We start from the raw sequence: 21,609 nt of genomic DNA, 5'->3' as shown, positions 1-21,609 counted from the left end.
CATGAAGAACGAAACTTGAAAGCTCTCTAGCATTCTGAAATTAGAATATCCAACCCACTATAGATGTTCTTGGCTTGTAAATGATATAGTCTCATTCTGATGCATGACCCAACTCTGTGAAGGCTGTTTCTGAAACCCTTTCACCCTCATTTTTTTCGTCACTGTTCGCCATCTTCCAGATGCAGAGTACAGAGTTGCAACAAGCACATAGGTAGAAGGATCTTGCGGTTCCATCAAAAGTAAATGCTTTATAACTCTTTTAACGACAATTGCACTGGATTGGACTCTACGTCCGTCAAGCAAAGCTTGCTAGACTAAAGCCTCTGGTTCAAATGGCATATTGCTGAATATTTTCTCTGCAAGCTCAAGAAGTCCCCAGAATCCTAAAATACCAACAAAGGCTGCTGCATAATGCTCCTGTGAAGGTTCTATATTAAATTCTGTTCGCATGGATGAAAAGAATCCACAACCTTCATCAACTAAACGCATTTTAGTATATTTATAAGCTGATATAACTAGAAAGATTCTGCCAGGCTTTATCCCTGCATCCTGTAAGTTTGAACAGACAGTGAGGGCATCATCTCCCCGATGTATAATGAACCACGCACGCAATCAAGCCATTCGATGAAACTACATCATGTGCAGGCATATTGTTAAAGACATTTTCAGCAGCATTAATATTCCAATCAATGCATTTGCTACTCTAAATCTGAAAATAATCCAGATTTAAGAGCATGTGAATCTGCTCACCCATCTTATCAGACCCTAAAGTTCCACAAACACAGAGAATTGAAATTGATGCAACTTCATCACGCTCCGGCTCCCTTCTTCTACTTTACAACGGCAAAATAGCCATATTGCCTCATCCGGCAGGCCATTACATTGATACCCACACATATCATGGAAGCGTTAATGATAGAGCTATCTCACTCAAAAGCCCACCGTTTGAACATCTTTCCAGCATCCACCATCCTCCCACAGCGAGTTCACATAAGTAGGAGGCCACACTTGGTAATAAACCCTTGCAACTGTTCAAAGCAGTAGTCAAGGGGTAGTCAGCTTCCACCATACTAATAAATAAATCTAGCACTTCAAAAGCTTTGCCATGAGGCCATACATCGCAAGAAACACAATTCTTATTATATCAATCAACCCAAACTCTGCATAGGCTCTAATCATCTGTGTCCAAGTGATAACATCCCTCGTGGCCATCTTCTCAAACAAGGCCTCCACATCGTCTATGGTTCCGCATTTTATGTAAAATCTGATAAGTGCAGTCTCCATTCCAATTCTGATGGCATGACCATGAATTTCCTTTACTCTAATTAAACTATTAGTCTCAGCACATTATCAATTTGGTCCATTGGCTGAAAAGATTCAAATGCTCTTTCGTATTGGGCCTTCACCAATCCCGAAACTACAGTATTCCTCGAAGCAATGTGTCTCTTAGGCAATTGGTCAAGCAATTCAAAGAACAGAATCCAGACACTCGCATTTAAGTGCATTAGAAACAAAGAGGCTTTCTAAATAACCCGGGGCAGCCACCAAAGCATGGACTTGCAAACCAGCTCCAGTTCAGTAAGCCGTGTCCACGATACTCATTTTGCTGAGTACCTGAACTCATCAATCCCAAGAAAGCCTCCGCTGCTTCGAGTCCTCAGTCCGCCTTAGCGAGACCAGAGACGACGGCCGTATAAGAAACCACATTGGGATGCGACAGCCCATCGAAGACGCCGTAAGCGTGCGAGGTGCAGCCAAGTTTGAGGCAGGCCACGATGAGCGCATTGCCCAGACTGGGATTTTTCTCAAGCTTGAGGACGAGAGCCTGCACCTCGCCGTATCTTTATGGAGAAGCGAAGCAAGTCAAAGCAGTCGTCAGCATGAGAAATATTGACATGTAAATTCATAAATATTTTTCATCACATTTATTTAAAATTCCAACAAAATTTAATTTTTTTACTGGAAAAGAAAAATTAATGCTTTTGACATGATATTAACTCTAAATTAACAATCTCTTTTGCAAACCCCAAGTTTTCCCATTTAAGACCACCATGTTTTAACAATTATTATATGTTTTTGTGCTTATGTTATTCGATACTGATTTTTTTCCTTTTGTTATACCATGTATACATATATGGTACCTTTTGCTCAATTATTGGGCATGCTAAAAAGACATATAGATATGATGATTCTAGAATATGAAACTTGGAAAAGGAGTAAATGCAAATTCCATTACCATCAATGGTAAAATATGATACACACATTTTCCCTTTACTTGTCCATTGTTTTTAGTGTTGTTTCTTAAATTTTAAATTTTGAGATTTCACCGACTTTTGTCAAATTGATTAAACCATTCAATTGAATATCCATCATCTGCAGATCTATTGACCATGGAGCAATTATGAACTATACGTCTTATGTGTCCCCAAAGCACGCCACTGCAAGAGTGAAGGATGGCTTGTTTCAGAGTTGTTCTTTTTTTAAGAAAAAGCCTCGTTTCTGGGCTTAATGGACAAGCCTTGTTTCTGGCGGTAGCAGTAAGTTAGGTGCCCATGGTAACACTCACCACTCCAATTTCTTTTGTTCCCCAAAGAAAGAAAAAAATGGTTCAACTAATTAAAGGAGGGAGAAATAGATTTGGATAGTTTCTTGTTCCCCTTCTTTTTTTTTTCTCTTTCTTTTTCCTCACCTCACCGCCGCTCTTGCATCCTATCGTATCCTCCTTGTCGTCCCCCTGCCCACCGCCAGCCTGCCTGCCACCGCCAGCCGACTGCGGGCCATGGGTTGTAGTGGGCTTCTCTCTAGAGAAGGAGCAAGAAGAGAGGGAAAAAGAAAAATCTAAAAAATTAATTAAAAATTATAAGAAACTTTAAGTTAGCCTATTTTTTTTTTTCTATTCTAATTTCCAGAGATTACCAAAATTTTTGCCGGGAAATGAAAAGACTATCTTTAAAAAAAGATTCCGGAACACGCCTTAATATCCTCATCTATATAGACAAATTCATAATAAACCCAAAGCATAAAAGACCAGAGTCGCGCCCAAGCCAAGCAAAAGGCAAATCACCCGGAACAAGCTCACTTTAATCATCTTGAAAGATTAATATAGAAGATCTTGGGACTAGCTCTTAAAGAAATAAGGTATCATGGTCTACATAGTAGCATAGTAGTTGCTTTATAGTCAAATCGATTTGACTACTATGGATGAAGGATAACTAATGGATAATTGCCCTCCCAATATTCCTAGTAAGCAAAATATCAATAACACTGTCCAACCCATAATCCTAAAATAGCTTGGCCAAGAAAATGAATAAAAAAATACAACTACTACAAGCAAGTAAAATAGCTGTTCAACTGGTATTAACAGACTGCTGAATGAATATGCCATGATACAAAATTCGGTCTCCTAGCTTCCAAAATGGTGATCACGCTGCCGATTTAAGCTTAGAAGTCAGAATCCACACATCCGTTCCTAGTTGTCAAAGAAGATTTAAAACTTGAAGGCTAGTAAGATTTGAAGTTGAAATAAACATGCAAAATCCCTCTTTCAAAAGTGTATCTGAAGCCCTTCTTTGTGTGAATATTCCCATTCTTTACACACAATCCTAAACCAAACAATGTGAATCATATGGCAGCCAAAAGGTTTTACATATGCGTAAAAGTGATTTTCTGATCAAGTAGACCCAACAATGTCCTCATATGGGGCGAGCGTGGAGTCGGATGATACCCGTCTCTGTGCTATTCCCATCCTTTTCAATTGTGTGTGTTGGGGGGCTCACACGGTTGGAAGATTTTGGTTTTCTTGGTCGATGCTTATCATGCCACCAATAAGCCCCAATCCACATGGATAAATTCAAGTATGAGGTTGTCTGAGCAAAAAATATAAATCAAATAAGTCAAAACCAAAGTCGAGAAAATTGATGACATGAAGCACGAGTCCATTCCACCTCTCGCAACATTGCCAAAACTGCATCACCTTCCTCCATGGTTCCCATGGCTTTGGTGGCCTTCATTTCAAAATTATCTTCCGATGGAGCTGGCTTTGACACTATTGCTCCTTGCATCCGTCTCTGTTGTTCTTCTAGCACCTAAGTTCTTTATCTTTTCCGTCTCTGTTATATACCGGAGACCTCTGGTTAGATGCACAACCTTACTCAGTTTGCACTATGTTTGCACTAAGCAACAGTCTGGTCTGCAGGGAGAAAGGAATTTTCCAATGCAGCCCTGTCCTCTTCAGGGTCAACGTTCCCTTGAGTTTCATCACCATGCAGAAGTTGCCCCGGGAAAATGATCCAGCCCCCTCTTCTGACTCCATCATCTCAATGGTTCCGGCTACATGGATCCTTCATCTAAACATCAAAACCATAGGAATTGTAACTTAGTACCCACTCAACTGAAAGCGAAGCCGAAACAAGATTTCTATAGAAAAGTTATTAGTCGACAGAGTTAGGCACACCTTCTTGTATATAGGACTGAGGACACTAGCAGTTTCTGGATTATCAATGACATCCACAGACGTTGAAGATGCTTGCGCAAAATTTTCTCATGAAATTCTTTCTTGAAAGCCTATGTTTCATTCAGTCAAAGTATAATTACCTTTGCCTTGTCTATGTGGATGCAATTGAAGATAACTTCCCAAAACTTCATGACCTTATAGCTGTGCCGGTATGCAATTGAGTCTCAACACCAGCATACCAGCATGTATTCTCGGTTGGTCTTCTTATGCGGATAATCCCCACATCTGCTTGGATGCTAGAGTACGTATCCCCTTCTTCTGCAAGCAACTCAGCAGGAGGCTCCTCCCCACACCCTCTGGCTCGATAAAGTGCATCCTTTTTCCTGGCTTCTGCCAGCTCCCAAAGTGCGTGCTCGGTAAGATAAAGAGATAAGAATCTGCAGACCCAGAAGTTCAACTTTTCCTATGCTACTCTGAATAATTCACCCTTTTAGACACTACTTTCAGGTAACATCCTCGCACTGCTCAAAGACCAAAAGACCATGTTAAGCGTCAATGATCTCTTAGAGCTCATGTAGCAATTCCATGACTAGCATAGATACCAAAATCAAGGATGCTGAGAAGTGAGCCATATAATGACGATTAGAGACTAAATGAAAGATCTCTAGACCATTCGCATGAAAATATAAAATATATATAAAAAAAAAAAAAAGCATATTAGCTTCCAAGACTCAACATATGTCGGTGTCTCGTGTCCAAATAGAGATGCATTTTGATGTCACCGTGAAGCTCTTCCATTTCTTTCGCTGTTAAGCCCCGAATCAAATGCAAGGGCCTAGACAGCTAAGCTACCATAATAATAAGCCTCTCCAAATTTAACTTATCAAAAAATTATGTTGAATACTTCCCATTATATACATTTCTTTGGAGATAACTACAGGGATATTTATACACCATAGTTTTAACAATAAATGCACTTCATGGCCAATTAAAGCACAAGTCGTATGGTCAACAGTTTATGCCACCTCCTATCGACCACTGAAGTCGAGTAACAAACTGCTGAATCAAATCCCAAAGTGAAAAAGATGCACTCCAAAGCAGCTAAATTGTCTGATTGAAATAAAATAAAATATTTGGAGGTTATTTGAGGAACTTTTATCCACACTTCTTTTGTGGCTTAGGACTTTCAACCCAACAAGTTGTTTAGCACCGAAGCCACATAAAGAGAAGCTAGGGCCAGAAGCAGCCCCCTATTCCCAAGCTTGTGATGAGACTTGACTTCCAAGCGGATGCCAAATTACCCCATAAATTGCAAGATATGTTTTTTTTTTTTATCTTCCTTTTTGTCGTGTCTTAGGAAATGCAACAATCTCAAAAGTTTCAGCTCCTAATTCCTCAATCCAATGAAAGTCAAAGTGAGGGAAAAGAGGAGGATGGAAAATAGGCTCAAGGCTAAAATTCAATTTAGAAAGTAGCAGCAGCCAAGTCAAAGGCAGCTCAAACAAGCTCTTCTCAATTCAAATCCAAGTAAAATTAAACACGATCTTCCAGCAAAGTGAAAAATCTATCCATCCAATCTTCCATATAAAAGAGATGCTGCCATTAGATGCTAATGAAGAAACTTTATACGATGATAGGAAATAAAACCATGTAAAATATATTCGGTTACTATAAGAGGAAAAGGTACATCGGAATAACATGGACTGTCGGACACTACATGTTGAAAGATCATGGATGACAAAGAGTATGCTGGATTATCCTTAAAGGAGAATCCATCCCCCGACATTTCCAGGTCAGCCACGAGGATGGTATAAAAAATAGGAAACTGGCCATGGGACAGTATACATAGCCCTACACATAGCAGATTGATTAAGAGGAAAGACAAGAACTTCTCATTCATGGAACAAAATAAAAATCTCAAGCAAAATCTAGAGATCGCATCATTGGAACGGGTCCATGCTTCTGTCAACTAAATGATATTATGCTTTCGAGTCCTCCAAATTCACCGCATCAAACAATTTTAATCTCAATTCTGATGCCTAAGTCCATTTGATCTTCGAGTGTCAAATTTGTCCACAAAAAGATAATTCACCGATTAAAGCAACCGAGCAAAATAAATTTGGCTTAACGAAGGTAAACAGACTGGAAATTTCATGACAAGATATACCCACCAGTTCCTCATGCAGAACGCAAAGAAGACAAAAAAAAAAACAAAACTTGACAAAAGGACCTCGAAGAACCGCAATACGCCAGGCTAGGGTTACGCCAACATCAATTCATGCAGTCAAAGAAGCCTGAGGAAACATGGATGGACACGACAGGGTTCGGCGAAATTTACCCGCCGGGACGTGGTTGAGCGCGATGCCGGTGCTGGAGAGCGCGTTCTGGATCGAGCTAGGGATCCGATTGGTGTCACCGTAGGTGGGATGGAGACAAAATCTTGGGAAATGATAGCAGCTGAAGAGGTGATGCACCGCTTAAAACGGACGTTTTGCCTTGCACTGCAAGAAAACCTCTCTCTCTTTTCTCACGGTCACGGCAAAGCTGAAGAGATGAATGCACTGCAAAAGCCGGGCATCTTCCCCACGCACCCCGATGCACCGCAAGAATCGTCCTTTTTATCCGCAACACTTTTTATCCACAACCCAGCATCAAGAATTGGCTCCGGCTCTTTTCTCTCCCTAGAGTTTTTAACCCACCTGCCTCGAATTCAAGAAATGCAGAAAGAAAGCCTTCTCTTTCATCGTCACTGATGGTCTCCTTCCGGCGTAGAGAAATTTTGGGGAATGAGGACGTGGGACAAAAAAAAATTAGCTAAAAGTAATTTTCATTTAAATAATGATAAATTTTAATTATTATAGAAGATAATAGATTTTTTTAAATGCATTAATTATAATTTTTTATGTTAAAGTATCAGTTTTTTTTTTTGTCAGTCCTACTCTATTCCTATGCTACACTCACTCGCAAACTTGTGCCCTGCCTCTTGTAGGGCATGGGAGTCGCAACCCACTCTCGAAACTTACGCGTCCCTATCCCCATCCCCCTTGAGAAGGTGGGGATTTGAACCCCTCACCTCCCCCTTCCATGTTGGAAGGGTGGCCACTGAGGCGAACCCCCAGTGATTGTTAAAGTATCAGTTCAATCTATAATTTTTTTGTTAAAGTATGTTCTCATTAATTATTAAGTATTAATATGTAATATATTTATTAATATTATTAGTGCAAATTCATTAAATTTTTTTATTATTTATTTACCGTGCTTTGGAGTTTGGTCCCAATGTCATTCGCTCTTCTCGCTCCTGTTTCCTTTCTCATGGAGCAGCAGAGGGTGGCTGCTGGGTGGGGCCATGCTCATCCCTCGGCTTCTTGGACCGCCGGTTCCTCTTCCTTTCTTCTCCCCCGCTCTAATTTTCTGCAAAACTTCCCTATTTTTTGGGACCTCTATTTTCAATTTATTTTCCAAACACCTTTCTAATTTGCTGAGACTGGAGAGGAGCTAGCCTCCCAATATTAGCAAAATAAAACGTTCCAAAATAGCTTGACGAGAAAATTAATAAAAAAATACAATTACTGGTCGTACGTAAAAAAAAAAAAAATTTAGCTCTAATTTTGGTGAAATGGTAGCTCTGTTGGTTTGGTTACCACAACCACTCCAACTCCATCAACCTCCACTGCCACGGTCAAACCACGGTCAAACCACACCTCAGGGGGTCTCCTGGGGGGGGTCTCCGTCTAAGGTGGATTAACCACCTAGTTTAGTTCTTTAAACTCTTGTAAAGTCAATGTAGGCAAACCTACAATTAAAATATCACTATTCCCACGTTAATCACACAAAGAGAAATGAGGCAAGCAAATCTTAAGAATAAACCACCCTCTATCCCATTTTCACAGTTTCTTCAATGAAATATAACTACTGCTTATAATAATAATAATCAAACTTAGCTTCTTCAATGAAATATAACTACTGCTTATAATAATAATCAAAAGAAAATTCAACAAGCTCAAGCTTCACCAGGAGGAGGACCATCAAATAGAAAAGGTAAAGGGAGGCACCATACAATTGAAAAAGTTAGAAAATATAACTAATGTAGGAGAGTTAAGGTAGAGCGCGAGAGCGGAGAGAGGAGAGAGAGAAAGGAGGAACTTCAAGTTTTCTCCCAATTAAATTCGACTTTTTGGTCGTTCGAAAAATTTCCGAAAAGCCACAAAAAGTGGGGAAGGAAATTCAACTTCTTGTCTTACAAAATTCCGAAAAAAAAATCCCGAAGAAAGCGTTAGACACGCCCAACAATGGGTGAGCAGTTAGTAGGGTTCCCGTTCCCGAGGGTCCGGTTCTTCCCGGTTCTAAAGTTCTGGTTCCGTTCCTTTTTCTTGGAACCGGAACCGGAAGGGAGCTGGTTAGAGTTAAAAAAAAAAAAAAAAAGGAGGCTAGCCGCACATGATTTCCCCTTCCTCTTTCTTTTGACGATCACGTCACTCCTCCCTCCCTCCCCTTTTTCGGCCCCCCAAAAAAACTTTTTTTCTTCCCTACTAGTACTCACCACACCACCTCTTGGCCTGAACCACCACCACCCACCGCTTGTCCAACGAGCCGTCTCGCCGTTTAGCCCGACGAGCTGTTGTGCCGCCCCTCGCCACCGCTGCCGTTCCCAAGCCACCGTCACCACCTCTTGCCGCCACTCGCTTCGCCGTCCGGGCCGTCGTTGCTCTGAACCGCCACTGCCTCCGCCAGAACCGAGCTCTTCCCCTTGGCCGTGGGTTGAGTTGCGACTGCTGCCGTCTTCGCCGCGCCGTCCGTGCCACCGTTGGTGCCGTGAGACTCATGTCTTTGTCGCCGTCGCTGGACCTCCCTTGACACTGCCACTCGACGCTGTCACCCCTCGCTCGCCTCGTCGCTCAGCCGCTTGCCGTCGACGCCGCCGTTGGACGCCGCTCGTCCCCCGGGTGGAGGCTGCTCGCCACTTGCCTATCCGGTCGGGGGCGACGCAGGACGCCTTGAAGACTCCGGCCCGAGCCTACCGGCTAATGGATGACGAGACAGTAGGTTTTCCTCCGCATTTTTTCCCTTTTCAGTTCTTTTCCTCTGCATTTTTGCTACTTGAGGAACACCCACAGTTGCTCAACCTTCATTATTATGCAACCCCGTAAGGGTAGTTATTAATCACCAAATTATACTATAAAACTATTTATTTAGTTGTTATTATTAGGATGTAAAAGATTCACATTGCTGTGTTGCAGGTACATGGAAGACCAACTAGACCAACTATTGAATTGAATTATTTGGGCTTCCGGATATTCCCCTACCCCAACTAGGAAAACTTTCCTTGCCTTACCTTTCCTTACCGAACTCTCATTTGCTTTACTTTCACACTTTCCATTCTAAAAGAATCCAAATATATTCATTTCTCAGGAGATTGATTGATTTATTTGAAGGCAATTTGAAGGCAATGTATGCATAATTGGAGTACTTGGCAGATTACCTAGATGAGCTCACATTGGTCAACTATGAGTTCCTCGGTTTTCTTCATTCTTCCTTCTCTCTTGCATTTCTTTTCTTTCATGGCCACAAGCGCACTTGATTATTTATTATTTTATCTGGGCTTACCTTTTACTTTCTTTACCTTTTAATTTCTGCAGAATCCAAACATTTTATAAGGCATCTCACTCCTTGCAATCCAATGCAAAAGAATGCTATACGCATCAAGTATTGGCAGCAAAAGGTATACTAAGCTCAACACCTGTGACAGCCCCCAACAGCTCACCCCTAGATCACCCCTAGATGAAAGGTTAGATGAAAGGTTAGCTATGCGGGGCTTGTGGGGGCTTGCTTACTTGAGTCTAGCCATTAAGTCCATAATTATTTTGTTTTGTTTCAAGAAATGATTTCCATTTGTAAGTAAACAAGTAAAGAAGAGTAAACTAGTTTGGCATGCTGGATAGGTTTAACAACCTAAACTTATGGATCACCATTATCTTCTTGATTATTAAAGATCATTATTTTATTTTATTTTTTTAAGGATTGAATCCACTTATTTCTCCCGTTAGTCAAGTTGGTTGGTTAGCTTCCTTCATCCGTTGGTCAGGTACGTCAGGTCAGGTAGGTAGGAGAAATCTCATTTTTGTACGCCATTATATTTCTCTCCTAATAGTTATTAATCATTTTATTTTTTTACTTTATGAGTTTATTTTGATTTAAAACCAAAAGTAAAAGTAAAAGGTTAATTATTTTGAATAATTTTTTTGAATAAATTGCCCTACCCAATGTTCTACATTGGTATAGCTTCCTTGGGATAAAGCTTTTTTTGTAAGTAAACTAAATTCTCTCCCTTATTTTGATTAATGTAAAAGGTTAATTATTTTGAATTGATTTTTTTGGGTAAATTTAAGGAGACTAAACAAGCTATTGCCGACATTGGTAGAGCTTACTTGGGATAAAACTCAAGTTTGTTTTTTTCTAAGAAATTCTCTCCCCAATAATTAATAATTATTTTAATTATCTTATTTTTTATTTTATGAATTTATTTTCATTACTAAACATGTCTTTTGCCAAGCTATGCCACACCCAATGTTCTACATTCGTAGAGCTTACTTGGGATAAAACTCAAGTTTTTTTTTAGTAAACTAAATTCTCTCCCTAATAATTATAATTATTTTATTATATGAATTTATTTTCATTATTAAACATGTCTTTATTACTAAACATGTCTTTTGCCAAGCTATGCCCTACTACCGTAGAGCTTACTTGGGATAAAACTCAAGTTTGTTTTTTTCTTAGTAAACTAAATTCTCTCCCTAATAATTATTAATTATTTAATTATATTTAATTATTTTATTTTCATTACTAAACATGTCTTTTGCCAAGCTATAAACGTCCTACACTCATAGAGAGAGAGAGAGAGTTTGAGAGAGAGAGAGAGAGAGAGAGAGAGAGAGAGATAAAACTCAAGTTTGTTTTTTATTAGAGAGAGAGAGAGGATAAAGAGAGAGAGAGAGAGCTTACTTAGGGATAAAACTCAAGTTTGTTTTTTTCTAATACTGTAGGTCCAAATTTTGTATACTTGCTTTTTTTCATATGCAATTCTATCTTATTAGGAATATTTTTTTTTTCAGGAAGCATATTAGTGCCTTTTTTTTGGTCAGAAAATTATGATTTGTCTCTTTTTTTTTTGGTCGAATAAGATGCCCGCGCCCTACGCTTTATAATAAGGAAGGAGCGCAGTGCGTGGGTCCACAGAAGGGAACCTAATATCTTTACGCTAGCCCAGGTCTGGGTCGGTCTCGAAAACGACGACGTGCGCATCGAGGAGACACTTACCGTCAAGGTAGCATCTAAAGCCCTATAAATAGGACCCTCAACCCCCCGATCGAGGTACATATCTTGATTTCTTCAACCGCCGTCATCAAATTTCTCTCTCGGCCTTGGCCTCTCTCGCCTTATGGGATCTCTCTCTTTTTCAAGGGTGTTTCTCTGGATTCTCTTCTTCGGAATGCCAATTTGTTTTGATCGAAGCTTTTTGCTTGGAAGATGCCATCGTGCTTGCTTGCGATGTCATCAAATTTCTCGAAAAAGAGGCACTGCACTTACCTTCAAGTAGCATCTAAAGCCCTATAAATTGGACCCTCAACCCCCGATGTCGATTTCTTCCACCGCCGTCATCAAATTTCTCTCTCGGCGAAGATCTGTCTTTTTCAAGGGTATTTTTTCTTCTTCTTCGCATCGGAATGCCAATTGTTTTGGTAAGCTTGCTTAGAAGATGCCATCGATTGCGCCTACTTGCGGGCCTCATCTGCTTTCCTGGACGTGGACCTAGATATACCTAACTTATCACCTTATACCCTTTATCACCTTATACCTAAGGGGTATCGGGGGATTTTTAATTAAGATATGACAATTATAAATATGATTAGACTCTTATGATCCATTCATAATGAAATCCCAAATGCACTAACACTCCAACACTCGTGATTATTACACTCGTGCTTATTGTATGATCAATTTGGCTGAATCGAGAATAATAACCAATGGTTTAATTTGTTTCTATAGAACAATGTCATTGGGAGATTTCCGAGATTGCTGTATGCTCATTCGGTTTTCCTCTTTCTTTCTATGTGGGGCAAGTACAGTGGCATACTTCCGACTTTTTACCTCATTCTATCTACCCAGTTCTCATTAAACGTCATTAATATGGAAAAAGTAGCCCCAACTCCAATCAAAACCTGTGAATTCAATTATTTGAATTAAATATCATAAGGAAAAAAAAAAAAGAAACCAAAAATTGAAAAAAAAGAAACCAAAAATTGAAAGAAAAAAGGTGGGAGAGCGTGGGGAGATCGTGTTGATCCGCGAAACACCATTTTTTCATCTTGATTTCCTTTCAACTTTCTTGACCGGAGCTCTCTCTCTTTCCTCTCTTTCTTACTGTCAATCACGGGCAAGAAAACGATCCTCCTTTTCCACATTCTTTCCACATTCTTGGTAAACAACATCCAAAACAAAGAAAAGACAGAACAAGGGAGGAGGGGAAGAAAATTAAAAAAGAGAGAGCGAGAGAGAAGACATCCCCCCCAACCTCTCTGGTCAGTCTCCCTCTCCTTCTCTCTAGCCTGTCTTCTTCTTCTTCTTCTTCTTCTTCTTCTTCTTCTTGCTCTCTGACCTCCGCTTGTCTTGTCTTGTCTAGCCTCCGCTTGTCTGGCCACCACTTGTCTTACTAATAGCGACCTCTTGTCTTACTAAAGTTTCAATTTTTCCCAAAATTAGCAATCCACATCATGTTGAGATTTAGCTTAGGTCTGTTTTACATTGTGTTGAGATTTTCTTAACTAACCGGCATCAGGAAATCAAAATTTCAGATAAGGAGGCTTTATGCCCTGTGGACCTATGGGCTTGGCTACCCTCTATGGGCTTGGCGGTATTGGAAGGTTGGTAGTAGGACTCCATATTTACTTACCGCTTTATTGAATTTAAATAAAATAAAATAAAAAAATAAAAAGATTCCGTAAATGAGGCGATTCCTCCAGTAGGTGAGAATTAAATCTTGAATAGAATATTCTATGTCTTTGCTCATAATAAGTTTCTTAGAAAAAAAAAAAAAAAAAGAAAGTTAATGAAACTTTGAATAATTCAAAAAAGATAATATGATCAACTTGAAATCTTTGAAATAAAGGATGAAGAAGCTACGGTCTATTTAAGATGAAAAACTAAAGGTTGAGTTTAAGAAATCCCGATGCTGTACTACTTAGAAATAGAACATTGGTCATGGGCATGGGCATGGACATTTAGTCTCCGTGTTAGAAATTGATTCAAGGGTTAAGGAAGCAATTCATATTATTAGTTGGAATGAACCTTGAAGCAATTCAACCACCGACCACGTGGCTCTGTTGGTAGGCTCCTAGACTTCCATTGAGGAGGTTCAAGGGTTAAGTTGCGGGGAGGCAACTTGGTGACTTACCCGGGATGCGTGGGTAGTGGTTTCCTACATGTCTCCCTAGGGGTTTACTCCCAGAATGAGGTTACCAAAAAAAAAAAAAAAAAAAAAAATTAGTTGGAATGAACCTTGAAGCAATTCATATTATTAGTTGGAATGAACCTTATATCATCTGTGACAATTTAATTTGTTTTAATACTAAACTTTGCCCTTCTTTGCCTTTCCTATTTTATTTTGTTTGAATAGCTAGAGATGTTTATTTTGATCATCATACTTGTCTTATTTTTAAAAAGACCAAAATACATTTAATTTTTTTAGCATTTATATATTTGATTTTTTAGCATTATTTTGGCATTTAAATAAATAATAAGGAGGGAAAAATCCCCTGGGCTCTGGTTGCTGGTAGCATTTTCCCAAGTTTTGAATTAATTTTTTGGGTAAATATAAACATGCCCATGCCCATTCCCATGCCGTGCCCAGGATTGATTAACAAGAGGGAAAAACAACAAACTAATAACTAAGAGTAGACCATTTCAATCTTAAATAAATCTTAAATAAATAGACCATATCAATCTTAAATAGACCAAGGTTTTAGACTAGTTGGTAACTTATCATTGTTTGATTAATCTTATTAATCTAGTGTTGAATAATCTTGTAAGTAGGCCATTATACTCCTCTCTCTCTCTCTCTCCCTAATTTTTTGGGTAAATTTTGCAAGGCAGCTCTCCTTCCTCTCCGCTATGTAATTATAATTACATACCTAATTGCTATCTAATTATACGTAGGCGACAAAAAGGAGCTATCTCCTACTTTCCCCCTCTCCTTGCGCGCCTCTCTCTGCCTCACTCTCTCTCTCCTAGCCGCCGGGAGTATCTCTCCGTGCTCGTACTAGCAAGAGCCTCACAAGACTTTGTCCCTCTTGTCCCTCCATCTCTGCGCGCCTCTCTCTCTCTCTCTCTGCCTCACTTCACTCTCTCTCTCCTAGCCGAGAGGGAGTATCTCTCCGTGCTCGTACGAGCAGGAGCCGTCACCAGCCCTCACCAAAGTGTCCCTCCCTTGACCCTCACCACACTATAGTGTGGTCCCTCCCTCTGTGGCCTCGAGCGAGCACTCGAGAGCACCAGCCCTACCATCACCAAACTGTCCCTCCCTCTATGACCTCTCTCTCTCACTCTCTTTTTCTGTTTCTTCCTTTTTCTTCTTTCCTTTTTCTTCTTTCTTGCTCAGCCGGAGTCTACTAGAGCCAGAGCCTCTAATTGGGCGAGCAAGCCTCTCATCGGGTCGGGGTAAGAGCTAAAAAATTATAGATATTTTTAAAAAAGAAAAATTAATTTTATAAGAAAATGAGTTTGTTTTTTGGTTTTTGAAAACCTTTTCTTAAAAAATCTTTTCAAAATCAAACTATTACCTACAAACTATTTTTTTACTCATTTTAATAATATATTTAATTTTTAATTATTTTTATTATTAAAAACGAATCTTTAATTATTTCAAAAAGAAATTTAATTATTTTTATTTCAAAAAGAAGAAAAAATAAGAAAATTAATAATGGATTTAGAAAAAAATAATAATCCGATTTTAAAAATAAATTAAATTAGATTATAAACTCTCCTCTCACTTTTCAACCTTTCTTTTATTTTCTTTTCTTTCTTTTCTTTCTTTCTCTCTCTCTCTTCTTCTTTTTTTCTTCCTCTCTCTCCGGGCATGGGCATTGGAATGGGAATGGGCATGGGAGACCAAAAAATTAATTCAAAATAGTTACTCCTTTTTTTTTGTTCTTGTTTACTTCTCTCCCTAATTAGTTATTTTAGTTATTCTATCTTTTTATTTGATGAATTTATTTTACTTCTCTCCTAATTAATTTTTTTGGTAAATTTAAGGAGATGCCCCCAATGTTCTAAGTAGAGCCTTCCAATAAAACTCAAGTAAAGTAAAGATTTATTTTGATTAAACAATAGACCAAACTAAAGGTTTTTCATCCTTTGCATTATTCATAATTTGTATGGTTAACTTTTTTATTTTTTATTTTGAGGAACTTATTCTCCTGAGGGTTAGTTGAGGGTTAGCTATGTGGGGCTTGCTCGTTGGTCAAGGTAAGTTACATAGACCATTGCCATTATGAAAATCCTATAATTATTTTGTTTTGTTTGAAGAATTTATTTGATTTTGATCGAATTATATGCATAGTTTTATTAAGTGTAAGTAAAGAAGAGTAATGGTCTTTATTTTGATTACTTCTCTCCCTAATTACTTTTTTTTATTTTTTTATTTGATGAATTTATTTTGATTAATAAGTCGACAAATGTAAACCCAAAGTAAAGGGGACTAAACATAACATTAAACTCAAGTTTTCTAGTTTGTTTATTTAGAATGGATAGATTTATTTTGATTAAAGAAGAGGGAAAAACAAACTAAACTAAGAGACTAGACTAAATAGACCATTTCATCTTAAATAGACCATAGATCACCATCATTATCTCATTTGGATTATTAAAGATCATTAAATTTTATTTTTTTTTTGGAACTTATCACGAATCCACTTATTTCTCCCATAATTATTTTGTTTTGTTTCAATAATTATGATAGTTTCTCTTTATTTTTATTTTGATTAATCTGGTTTTTTTCTCTCCCTAATTTGATTATTTTATTTTTTTATTTGATGAATTTATTTTGATTAATAAGTAGACCAAAAGTAAACCAAACTAAACTATTTTGAATTAATTTTTTTGGATAAATTTAAGGAGACTAAACATGCCATGCCCAAATAAAACTCAAGTTTTTTTCTAAGTAAAGAGATTTATTTTGATTAAAACTAAACTAAGAGACTAAACTAAATACACCAACCGTTTTTCATCCTTTTTCAAGCTGGGATCACCATTATCTTTGCATTATTCAAGTATCATTAACTTTTTTTTTTTTTTGAGGAAGAATCAACTTATTTCTCCCTGGTTACTTAAGTGTAGAGCAGGGATTTTTCCATAATTATTTTTTTTTTGCATAGTTTTTGTTAGTAAAGAATAGTAATGCTTAGTGTTCATAGTTTCTCTTCTTCTTCTTTTATTACTTCTCTCCCTAATTAGTTGTTTTATTTTTTTATTTGATGAATATTCCTTCTCCTAATTAATTATTTTATTTTTTATTTGAATTAATTTTGATTAATAAGTGAACAAAAGTAAACCAAAAGTAAAGGGGACTAAGGCTGCGAAAATTCAAAGGATTTGCAAAAGCCCTAAGGAGAAAAATAAAGTCTCTAATTAATATTAGTTTTTTTAAAAAAATTTTTTAAATTGAAAAAAATAATGTATGCAAATTTGTAAATATAATTTTTGACAATAATACTAAAAAAATCAAATACATATATAATTTTTTTAATTTTTATTTGCTTAAAATTGAAAAAAAATATGTATGCAACTTTTAAAATATAAATATAAATTTTGACAATGCTAAAAAATCAAATACATATATATATATATATATATATTTTAAAAAAAAAAAATACTATTTTTAATTTTTAATTTTTAATTTTTTAAATTAAAAAATAAGGTATGCACATTTTTAAATATAAATTTAAAATAAATGCTAAAAAATCAAATACATACATATATATAATTTTTTTTTAAAAGACTAAAGCCCGAATTTTTTAATTTTTATTTGTTTAAAATTGAAAAAAATGCAACTTTTTAAATATAAAATTTGATCAAATACATATATATATATATATATATATAAATTTTTCTTAAAATTAAATGTATATGCTAAAAAAATCATATATGTAAATATTTTTTTTTAAAAAGACCAAAATATATTTAATTTTTTTAGCATTTACATATATTTAATTTTTTTAACATTATTTTGGCATTTAAATAAATAATATGTAGGGAAAAATCAAAGTTATTCCCTAGGCTCTACTTCAAAATGGTTGGTTGCAGGTAGCATTTTCCCAAGTTCAGCATACTTACCAAACAAAGGCACCACCACCAAAGGCCCCTAAAGAGTAAATTACTTTGAATTAATTTTTTGGGTAAATATAGACATGCGATGCCCATTCCTTGCCCTCCCGTGGTGCCCAATGTTTAAGATGGGCCCAATGTTTAAAGTGGATTGATTAAACCGAAAAACAAACTAAACTAAGAGCACACTAAATATAGACAAACTAAACTAAGAGCACATGAAATATAGACAATTTCAAGCTTCCATTATTGGATTATTAAAGATTAGTAAAAAAAAAAAATTGGTAACTTATCATTCATAGTTTCTCTTTATTTGATTAGATTAATCTATTGTTTGATTAATCTAGTGTTGATTAATCTTGTTCTCTCCCTAATTAATTATTTAATTTTTTTATATGATGAATTTATTTTGATTAATAAGGGGAGGAAAGTAAGAAAGTAAATGAGGGAAGAAGAAGTAAACTATTTTGAATTAATTTTTTTTTTGGATAAATTTAAGGAGAGTAACCATGTCAATGTTGTAAGTGCCAAGGATTGGGATTTCCTTTTTGAAAAAAAACTTTATTTTGATTAAACAAGTAAAGGGAAAAAGAAGAGCTTGAGACCATTTATTTTGATCATCATTATCTTATTTATCTTATTTGGATTATTAAAAAAATTTGTATGAGCTGGAGGGTTAGTTCATGGTTCATGGTGAGCTTTAGTTCATGATGAGCTTTGGTGATTTTTGGATTGGGGGTAATGCATAGTTAGTAAACTTGTTTAATAGTTTCTCAATTTGCTATTGGTGGCTTGGAATTGTTATAGCGTGTGGTGGCTTGGCGTGGGGATTTAAGCAATGCGGTTAAATTAGGTGGGGTCACAACTGGACCAAAGTAAACCAAGGTGGTGAAGCAAGAGGAAGAAGAAGAAGTTTGAATTAATTTTTTTTGGGTAAATTTAAGAAGTGCCAATGTGGAGTTATACCTAATTATACCTAATTGCTAGGGCCAGAGCAAAGCAAAAAAGCTTTCGAATAGTCCTACCACCATAACTATAACTACATGTCCTACTACATGCCCTGTCCTACCCCAGTGTGCGTCCCCCTCTCCCTCTCGTGCCTCTCTCTAGCCTCGCTCTCTCTCTCCTAGCCACTCTCTCAGTATCTCTCCATACCTGTACCAGCACACGACAATGCAGCAAAATTAGTCTTTTTTTTTCCATTTCTTCCTCTCTTTTTTTCAGTCATCTTTTCCTTTTTTTTCCTTTCTTGCTCGGCGGAGGAGTCTCGCCTATATGACTTAAAGAAATTATATTTTTAAAGAATAGATATTTTTAAAAAGAAAAAATTAATTTTATAAGAAAAAGAGTTTGTTTTTGGTTTTTGGAAAACATTTTCTTAAAAAATATTTTCAAAATCAAAGTATTACCTACAAAAAAATCTTTAATTATTTGTAATTATTTCTAAAAGAATTCGTTTAATTATTTTTATTTTAAAAAAATAAGAAAATTAATAATGGATTTAGAAAAAAAAAGAATCTCATTTAAAAATAAATAAATTAGATTATAAATTCAGCGATGTCTCTTGCTTGCTCTCTCTCGCTCGAAATACTCTTCCTCTTGCTCCTCTTGCTGAAGAAACTCTGTTGCTCATCATCAGAAACTCTCTTCCTCTCTTCCTGAGAATCCCCCTAAAAAATGACTTTCTTCTTCTACATGATTGGGAGTATGACTTGGAGAATGGCTCCTAGGGTGATCAGCCTCAGCCATCGCTTTCCTCTTCATCCTTCTTCTTCGCTGCTCTCTCCCATATCTCCCAACTTTCCTCCATTTCCTCATCGACCTCATTTCACTCATCCTTCTTGGTGGCTTTCTCCCAGATCTCCCACCTTTCCTCGACCTCATTTCACTCCTCCACCTCATTTGCTCACGAAGCTGATCCCACACCCACATCAAATGAGGGTACATCCAATGGGGATGAAGCCATTTCATCAAATGGGGGTGAGGCCGGCCCACCATTTTGCCCAATCTATAGTCGGAACCCTATATTTAACATCCAGATATCATTAATCACTGAAAAAGTAATAAAACTTGCTTTGACCCCCGGTTATTAAATAGAAAGATTTTGTAACATTTTCTTCACATTTTCTTCTTTCAGCGTTTCACCATACTTTTATTGGAGGTTATGCCATGCGAAAAGATCCATAAGTTGAGCAACGTGGAGGTGTCAATGCTCCAGGAGAAAACTAATCTTATCTTTAACAATTTTGAGTTAATGTTTCACGATCTTACCTATTTCTCATATGTGTGATAAAGGTCGTACGGAGCAAGAGACAAGTGAGTTCCTTTCATTTTTCCTATTATTCGCTTATTATGGTTGAAAATCTAAGTAGTCCTTAAAAATCTCTCAGTTTGATGTTCGATAACTTGTCCTTAAAAATCTGGGAGAGAGTAGCCTAAAAAATGTCTTTCTTCTGCTGCATGACAGGGAGTATGACTCGGAGAATAACTCCTAGGGTGATCAGCCTCAGCCATCGCTTTCCTCCTCATCCTTCATCTTCGCTGCTCTCTCCCACATCTCCCACTTTTCCTCCATTTCTTCCTCGACCTCATTTCACTCATCCTTCTTGGCTGCTCTCTCCCAGATCTCCCACCTTTCCTCGACCTCATTTCACCCCTCCACCTCATTTACTCACGAAGCTGATCCCACACTCACATCAAATGGAGGTACATCAAATGGGGATGAAGCCATTTCATCAAATTGGGGTGAGGCTGGCCCATCATTTTGCCCATTCTATAGTCGGAACCCTATATTTAACATCCAAATATCATTAATCATTGGGAAAGCAATCACTGGGCGGAAAGCAAAAGCAATCACTGAGACGAAAGGGAATGGGAATGGGATCACCTGGTAGTGCAATATCAGTATCTTAGGAACAGTACACGACACTGAGGTAAGGCAACTTACTTGGCATAGATTGATTTAAGACTAGCTAACCTAAATTTTATTTCAGACATCATGGCAAGAAGTGAAAGAGATTATTATTACTATGAAAGAGTGAATATAATGTAGGATCTCACTAGTGAATTTTATGTGGCTGTCTAGGAGGCCAAAAAGTTTGGAGCAGATGTTATATACAGAGATATGAATGAAAAAGTAATAAAACTTGCTTTGGCCCCATGTTATTAAAGAGAATGATTCTGTGACATTTTCTTCTTTTAACATTTCACCAAACTTTTATTGGAGGTTATGCCATGCGAAGAGATCCAGAAGTTGACCGAGTTGGGTAACGTGGAGGTGTCAACGCTCCAAGAGAAAGCTCATCTTATCTTTAATAATTTTGAGTTAATATTTGTTGATCTTTACCTATTTCCCGTATTTGTGACAAAGGTCGTACGTAGGGCAAGAGACAAGTAAGTTCCTTTCCTATTTCCTATTATTCGTTTATTATGGTTGGAAATCTAACTTGTCCTTAAAAGTCTCTCAAATTGATGTTCGATAACTTTTTCAAAAAAATCTAGGAGAAAGCAGCCTAAAAAATGTCTTTCTTCTTCTGAATGACTGGGAATATGATTCGGAGAATGACTCCCAGAGTGATCAACCTCAGCCATCGCTTTCCTCCTCATCCTTCTTCTTCATTGCTCTCTCCCACATCTCCCACATTTCCTCCCTTTCCTCCTCGACCTCATTTCACTCATCCTTTTTGACTGCTCTCTCCCAGATCTCCCACCATTCCTCGACCTCATTTCACTCATCCACTTCATTTGCTCACAAAGCTTATCTCCACACTCACATCAAATGG

At 37.3% G+C, this 21,609-nt stretch overlaps 1 long non-coding RNA gene across 1 annotated transcript; it reads right to left on the bottom strand.

Moving 5' to 3' along the window:
* Positions 1–4,124: 4,124 nt before the first annotated feature.
* Positions 4,125–4,620, bottom strand: LOC120290041. The gene is made up of 3 exons (XR_005547915.1): positions 4,594–4,620; positions 4,454–4,563; positions 4,125–4,346 (listed from the first exon to the last, which is right to left on the bottom strand). It is a non-coding gene; the product is annotated as an uncharacterized LOC120290041 (long non-coding RNA).
* Positions 4,621–21,609: the final 16,989 nt, after the last annotated feature.

The sequence above is a fragment of the Eucalyptus grandis genome, chromosome 11, assembly GCF_016545825.1.
Source record: "Eucalyptus grandis isolate ANBG69807.140 chromosome 11, ASM1654582v1, whole genome shotgun sequence".
NCBI classification, from domain to species: domain Eukaryota; kingdom Viridiplantae; phylum Streptophyta; class Magnoliopsida; order Myrtales; family Myrtaceae; genus Eucalyptus; species Eucalyptus grandis.
Note: the sequence above shows the minus strand (reverse complement) of the source record. Positions and strands in the feature narration are given on the sequence as shown.